At 45.4% G+C, this 8,077-nt stretch overlaps 1 pseudogene across 1 annotated transcript; it reads right to left on the bottom strand.

Moving 5' to 3' along the window:
* Nucleotides 1–3,980: 3,980 nt before the first annotated feature.
* LOC308424609 (small ribosomal subunit protein eS4-like) lies at nucleotides 3,981–6,694 on the bottom strand (annotated as a pseudogene). Its single transcript has 2 exons — nucleotides 6,099–6,694; nucleotides 3,981–4,169 (listed from the first exon to the last, which is right to left on the bottom strand). The product of its transcript is annotated as a small ribosomal subunit protein eS4-like (transcript).
* Nucleotides 6,695–8,077: the final 1,383 nt, after the last annotated feature.

Below are 8,077 nucleotides of genomic sequence, written 5' to 3'. Positions count from 1 at the left end.
CCTTTATGCATAATGACCCATCAAGAATACATTTTATCACCACCCAGAAAAAAGGTTTCATGGAAAATTGCAGAAAAACAAGAAATTGGAGACTAGAATTAGAGGGATCTATATACTAACAAATGCACATTAAATACTAATAATGATATTTACAGTGTACATAAAGGTCAGTAAAAGAATTAGTCTTTGAAATCAAGAACTAAGGTCTATTTGGTCAAAACTGTGAAGAAAAAAAACCCAGGCTGTGCAAATACAAATGTGTTTGTTTATGTAAAAGAGGCTGAGTTTGAACGGCCGGTGGATAGCAAGGGGCAATGGAAAAATAGAGAGAAAGGGCAGTGCGTAGCTGAGACTGTGGTTAGCAGACGTCCAAATGAAGGAGGCTCTGTGTTTCACAAGCACCAAGAATCAGAGCCCTGAAGGCACTGAAACATAGAGGCACACAGGCAAAAGACCATCTAAGGGGTCTCCATAGGCCACAGGTGTCACAAGGTTCTAGAGCCAGTAGTGATCCTCTCTGTTGGCAAACCAGTCCTCTGGACACTCCACACACTAATCCTCATGTGATGGAGAAAAGAAAGTATCATCATGGCAGCTTCCACACCTCTGATCTACAGGACTCTTCACTAACCTTCATGGAAGAAACTTTGCAACATGGTCAACTTTGCAGTTGACGGTGAAACCAAACAACATTGGTGAGAAGCAAGAATTATAATTCACAATGCTCATCATATTTACTGAATTAAGGTTTATATATATGTATATATATATATATATATATATATATTTTTTTTTAAATTTTATTTACCTAGGTGTGGATGTTGCGTTCATACTGTTGTTGCTAGAAACACATTTCTAAGTACTTTCTGGATAATTGAATGGAGTGGGCCTTCCAGCCATGATAAATAAAAAATGAAGCAGTATAGCTGATTGGCCTATGCCAACAATATGAGACCCTGAGGACTGGAATGAAGAATATGAGTTAGTTACCAGAGACACCTCAGTGTAACTCCAAGATTGGAGCTTGTACAAGAAAAAGAGGAAAATGAAGAACCCTAGGAAATTTGGCCAGCTTTATTCTCTTGATTCCTGTAAAACCCATGAAATTCCTGGCAGGTGAAAACTAGACATAACAGTCATGTCCAGACAAAAATAATAGGATGGGCTCAGGAAACCATGAGCAATTCCCAGGTCATGATGCTGCTTTTGGATGTGTGGTCCCTCCTTGTGGTTAAACTAGGTGCTATAAACCAATGAGTTTAAAGGCCAACATATGTTTACCTACTTACCCAATGATGTAATGTCAAAATGTAGAAATTCCCCCTTGTGTTTTATTTGTTTGTTTTCTGATTTATAAACCCCATTAACCTAGACTTTGGTGCAGCTCTCCTGTCTCTTTGCATCAGGAAGGTTTGTGGCCTGACCACAAGCTTGATTAAAGACTCTCCTGTGCTTAGATTAGAGTTGTGGTTCCTGGTGATCTCATTGGGGGTCTCACAATCTGGGCAAAGTTACATCTTCAGTCTTTTACAAAAATGTTTCTGTGACAAGCTCTTTTGACTCAGGTCACCTTGTTGCCAGTCTTTGGTTCCTTAAGACAATGACTTTTATTTTCTCCTGAATCACATCCAAAATTCTTTAGTGAAAAGGCTATACCACTACAGAGTTTTGAAACTGTACATTTGAGTTATGTATTTCGTGCTTGTGACCTTGACCAAGGGTCTTGATTGAGGTTTAAGAAAACTCAGAATCAAAGGTACAGACTCTGGGAGACAGCAAAGTGGCAAAAGCAGACTGGGTTATTGTAGGAACTGTGTAAACCTTTACACCCACTCCCAGCATCTAATAGGCTCTCAAGAAGGGATCCGTGTGAACTGCTCTTCCTCAGTGGCTTACTCCATTGCTTCATCCAGCATAAGGGGTCTGTAGCCATGCTGTCCAGTACTCAGTTAGATCAGGGAAGATGAGACATCTTCTTTTTGGCTAATTTGATCCTACATTTCCGACCTTTAAAAAACCATTTTGATAGCCAGTGAGCGTCAGTGTTATTTCCTTTGGCACCACCTCAGAAGGTCTACTATTTAGTTGAGGATGCTTATCTTAGGTTGACCTGTCAAGCAGGTTCTTACCCTTTATTGACAATGAGGCCTGAAAGGACAGCCATCCCAGACAGCATATCTGTGTGTTAGGAGGGATCCTAAACCAATGTCAAGAGGTCTGCAGGGAGGTAGTTATGGATACAATCACACTCTCTTTCATGACAAGCTTTATTGTGTGTCGCAATAACTTCCTCTGGGGAAGAAGATTTTAAACTAATCATAATGTCAATAAAAATTAAAACAAGGGGCCACTGCCATCAGGACTCACAGCTTGCTAACAGAGAGTTGAGCTCTCATAGGAGACTCTAGAGTTTTCTCCCACCTGAGCCCATGGGTGAACCTCCACTTTCTCCCTGCTGAATTTGCAGAGAAACTGCCAGGAACTCACAGGGTGCATTTATCTTGGTTCTGCTTGGGTCTGGACCTTTCAGGCCTCCAACTGCATCCAGAGCTACTGGCAGCCCATTGTCATTGGAATTCACTGCCTGCCCATATAGGACACAGGACCTATCTCCCTTCTGAGCACTTGGGACCACAGACACACTGGAGAGACAAGCTCCATTCAGAAACAACAAGATCAACTAACATCAAAGATATCAAGATGGCAACAGGCAAGCACAAGAACCCAAACAATGAATACCAAGACAACCTGGCAGCACCAGAACCCAGCTCTACTGCCACAGCAAGTAGTGTATGTCCCAACACATGAAAAAAATCTTCCATTATTTGTACTGAAAATAGTGCCTGTTGAGGATAGAGGGCCTTGAGAAGCACATGAATTAAAGAAATACAGGAGAACACAGAGAAACAAGTACAATCACTTAGAAAAATATGGGAAGAAACAAGCAAACTGATGAACAAACCACAGGGATCCAACTGTAAGAGCTAGAGAAAAGACTGAAGGAGCTGAAAGGGTTTGCATCCCCATGGTAACAACAACATTGTCAACCAACCAAACACTCCAGAGCTCCAAGGGGCTAAAACACCAACCAATGAGCACACATGGAGAGACCCATGGCTCCAGGTGCATGTGTAGCAGAGGATAGCATTTCCTGACATCAGTGGGAACAGAGACCTTTGGTCCAATAAAGGCATGTTTTCCCACCATAGAGAAACACCAAGAAAATGAGGTCGGAGAGGTTGGTTGAAAGAGTGAGGACCTTCATAGAAGAAAGTGGAAGGGGAGGGTTGAGGGAGGAAAATGGGAAAAGGGGATCTCATTTGTAATGTAAATACACAGAATACCCAATTTACAACAAAAAACTTGGAATCAAAACCAAAGACTCAGGAGGAACCATCTCAGAATTCGCCACACATTTCTGGGTCTGAAGGAAAATCTTCCTCAGTAATCCAGTCCCCACCTGTTCTCTGAGAGATAAATTGGACTAGAACTGCAGCAGCCTCATTGAAGAAGTTTCCAGATCTGAGAACTTGACATTCCTGCCCTTGGGGACAAATAGGAACCTAAGGTAAATTATTTGTGGCTCCGTGCACTGATAGGGGAGTCTACTGGTGGTCAGATAACACACAGGGGTAAATTAACAAGAATGGGAAAATGAAAAAGGAGCAAAGTGTGTGTTGACTCTGCTTTTTGCTTAGTAGAGGACTTCCACGGTTGTTAGGCCATGGCTGTATGCCCACATCCTGTCTCCAGTGGAGGAAGGTCATCAGAGAAGCAAGTCCTTATGGTTGATTTTCCTGCTGGTCTTGATGTTTATGTGCTAATTTTGCTTCCTCAAGGAGGCTGCCAAGGAGGCTCTCAAGTACCCTAGTTATTTCTTTCTTTCTTTTTTGTTGTTGTTTCACCATGCTGTTTAATCTAGCATGTTGCCTAGAAAGGCTTCTATTAGCCAGAGTACAAATCCTTTTCCAGAGATCATTTCACCCACTGCTCTTTTTGACTGCCAGCCTCTCCTCTCTCTTCAGCAAGGATGAGGCTGATTCCTTTTCTTAGGGGAAGACCCATGGTTTGTTGCACTTGCCAATAACAAAGATGTTAGACAGCCAAGTGGCAAAGCTGTTGCCATTGGCATCTTATAAATGAACCACATCAAAAGAGCCAAGATGACACTACTGCCAGCTGTGCCAGTGGTCCCGCCTGTGGAGGGACAGGGTGCCCAGCTGGCCTCTCCTCGCACCAGCAGGACTTGTGGGCGGGGCTGACCCGGCCGGTAGAAAGGGAGAGCTGCGGGTGACGCACTTCCGTTTCGCGTCTTCCGGCTTCCCCGGGAGCGGACCCTCCTCACAACAACAATTTTTGGCGCTCGCGCGGTGCCACGGCCCTGTCCCCGCCCTCCTGCTGCCCGCCACCCGCCGCCGGGCCGCGCCTGCGGGGACTGCCTTAGCCGCATTCAGGAGAGCCGGCCGCACTTGCGGCCTGTCGCCCGCTGTCACCGCGCTGCCCCGCGAGACCTGGAGGGCGAGCGCCGCGGTGCAGGAAGGGAGCGGCCTGCCGAGGCGCGGCGCTGGGCTGGCCTTCCTTCCCTCAGACTCGCCGCGCTCTGAGCCGCAGCCTTGCTCTTCCCAGACTCGCTCTTCGGCCGCGGCCTTCTTTCCTTCAGGCTCGTTCCGCGGTCGCGTCCTTGCTTGTCCAAGGCTTGCTCTCCCGGCCGCCGCCTTTTCTTCAGGCTCGCTCTGCGGCCGTTCCCACCCCCTTCCAGGCTCGCTCCGCGCAACCGCCTTCCTCCGCCCAGGCTCGCTCTCCGGCCGCAGCCCCTCAGCCGCCCAGGCTGCGCGGGTGCTCGCGTGGGACCTTGTTGCGTGTCAGCTCGGGCGTCGCCGCAGGGGCGCGGCGCTGAGCGGTCCGCTGCGGCCTCCCCCTCGCGGTCTCCGCAGGTCGTCTGCCCGCCTTCCTCCGCAGTCCGGAGCCTGGAGGAGCCTAGACATGTCGGCGACAGCTGCGCACCCGGCCTGGCACCCAAAGCCTGCCGCCACCACCGCCACCGTCCATCCTTGGTACCGGCAATGGCCTTAGTATCGCCTGATGTGCTTGTGACTGGTTTGGACCCGGAATATTGAGAACTCCTGCCCCCACCCTAGCCGTGCCCGCCCAATGGGCTTACCTGCATCGCCACTAGACTGTCCGACTTTGAGAGCACCATGGACCAAAGTGGGATGGAGATTCCTGTGACTCTCATCATTAAAGCACCGAATCAGAAATACAGTGACCAGACTATTAGCTGCTTCTTGAACTGGACCTTGGGGAAACTAAAAACGCATCTAACGTGTACCCTAGCAAACCAGTAAGTGTAAAACTGGATGCAGCTGTTCTGACCTGCGGCCCCGTGAATCTGGTACCTCCCTTCTCCCAGCTTGCCCCTTCCTCGGATATCCAATAGGTCTTCATTCGAAATACTTTTGGTTCTGAGGTTGCGGGTGTCTCCTAAGTGATCCATCATTATCTTCCTAATGAGGTTCAGTTAATTAGTATACAGAAATACCAAGAGACAAGAATTTGCAGTTACCACAAAGGGACCGTCTTCCATGGAACTTAAAGTCATCAAATATGAATGTCAGATTCTATTTTTGGTTTTCAGATAAAGAATCACTGTTCATATTAGAACTTTTGTTGCTTTCTAGGTTCAGAATTTTTTCATGGAGAAGAGAATTTTTCCCCCTCTTGGAATAAGTTTGTGACTTAGTGAAAATTATCCTTGAACCATCACTTCATTACGCTGGTTCTAAGTTGCAGATTCACTTCGTTTCCCACTTCCCACCTCCAAGTTCTAAAGAGGATACAGACATTGAGACAAGTGCAGTCCTTCCACATACCCCAGTCATTCAGTACCTGTTTTGTTTTCTGTTGTATTATCTGTCTCAAATCAGTGTGGCTTTGTTTCCAGTTCTTAGTATTGGAAAGATAAACAGAATGGAAACGTATGTCTCTTAATTTAGATTTGAAGGGATGTAAGTCTTAGTAAGTCTTGGAATAGTTTGAAGAAGTATGTCATAGAGAGTATTAAAGTGAGACTTTAATATTAAAAAAAAAAGCCAGGATGTCTCTCTGTTGGTGATTACACCAATTCTTCCTGAGTTAGCACCTCAGTCACCATACAGAGACTACCTGTGTCAAACTTGATGAAGTCAGTTATTCTGCCTGTCTCAAAATCAGTCTCAATGGTGTCATTCACCTTGATGAGGGGTTCAGGGTATTGAATAGTACCAGCATCATGGGTCACCAGATGTGTGATTCCTTTTGTGCCCACAAAGATTTTTCTCACTTTGCATAACTTCTACTTGGCCTCCTCAGGTATAATATGATGAACAGCAAAGCGGCCCTTGGTGTCATAGATCAGACGGAAGTTTTCTCCAGTTTTGTCAATGCTGATGACATTCCTAAACCGAGCAGGGTAGGTTATGTCGGTCCTGACTTTCCCATCAATCTTAATGAAGCGCTGCATGCAAATCTTTTTTACTTTATCTCCAATCAGGGAATATTTAAGTCTGTTTCTTAGTAAAATAATGAGATACCGGCATTCCCTCAGTTCGCGAGGACCAGTGGATGGGCGAGGAGCAAACACGCCAGTCAACTTACCCAGCATCCAACTTTTAGGAACAGCTACACGCATCAGATGTTTCTTGGAACCATGATCCATGGCTACGCCAGGAATGGGCACCCTACTTATTTCAAGTGAACCTTCTCCCCATTTGATTGGTCAAATAAAGGGAAGAGCCTATAATTGGGCAGTGAAAGGGAAAGGTGCGGCAGGAGGTTTTAGAGAGAATATATGAAATAGGAGAGGCAAAAAAAGTAAAGGAAGAGATAGAGGGAGATGGAAGAAAAGGAGGTAAAAGAGAGATGGAGCAGAACCACAAGGCCTGGAGAAGCCCCAAGGAGCAAGCCATCTCATATAAGGAGAATTGAGTAGTGTAGTAGTTAATCTGCCAAATGAATGCATGCAATTTATAGATATTGTACCTGAATAGTGTGTTCTTTGCTTGGGCATATGTGGTTAATGATGTGGTGAAAGAAAAAAAAAAGAGAAAGAAAAAAAGAAATTAGCCCCCAACTTATCATGTAGGACCCATCTAACCTGAGATAAAAACTCACTGTCCCTTCTCCACACCGAAATACACAGCATGCACAAGGATTTGAGACAGAAGCAGCCTCTGGATTGAACGCAGACTGGGGCTGAGGTGCCCAAAAAGAGCTGCAGAGAACCTTCCTCTCAAGCACTAGGATGGCATCTACAGCCAGGGTTAGCACCCTATCCTGGACCTGGACATGGATGTCCCATGCTAGATTCCTATGGAGGGACAGAGGTCCTGGACAGCAGCTGACTGAAAGGTTGGTCTGAGCAGATCTAGACATTCAAGCCTTCTGAGCATTTTTGTTCATACTGCCACATTAGCCCCCACATGTGCTCAGGACATGGACAGCCACCAGATCTTCCAACTACTCTTGCTGAAGGGTGCCTGAAATCAGCACATAAACACACACTGCCAGCTACAACACAAACAGTAGACAGAGAACCAGCCCAGAAGCACAGAAGCAACTGGTTTTTCAACAGTCAGGCACATCCTGGGAATAAAAGAATCTGAGAGGACTGCAGAGTCTGGAATTGAAGAGCAGACAGAGACAAATGCTCAAAAGGCTTTAGATAAGAAAATAAGAATTATCTATTACTGTGTTTGGGCATGTGGGCTTTGAGGTTTAGTAAAGTTTCTTTTAGAAGATGGGTACCTTTGCCCATGAAACATGTATGTTCAGAATTGAGAGTTCATCTTGGTAGATATCTCTTTGATGGTTATGAAGTGTTCTTATCTTTTTTGAAAATTTTTAGTTGAAAGGAAAATTTATTCAATATTAGAATGGCTACTCTACCTTGCTCCATTTGCTTAGAAATTTTTAACAGTTTTTTAGTCTGAGGTAGGATCTGTCTTTGTTGCTGAGGTGCATTTTCTGTATGCAGTAAAATTCTGGGTCCTGTTTACATATACAGTCAGTTCGTCTATGTTTTTATTGAGGAACTAAGTAA

The sequence above is a fragment of the Micromys minutus genome (assembly GCF_963924665.1).
Source record: "Micromys minutus genome assembly, chromosome: 9".
Classification (NCBI taxonomy): domain Eukaryota; kingdom Metazoa; phylum Chordata; class Mammalia; order Rodentia; family Muridae; genus Micromys; species Micromys minutus.
Note: the sequence above shows the minus strand (reverse complement) of the source record. Positions and strands in the feature narration are given on the sequence as shown.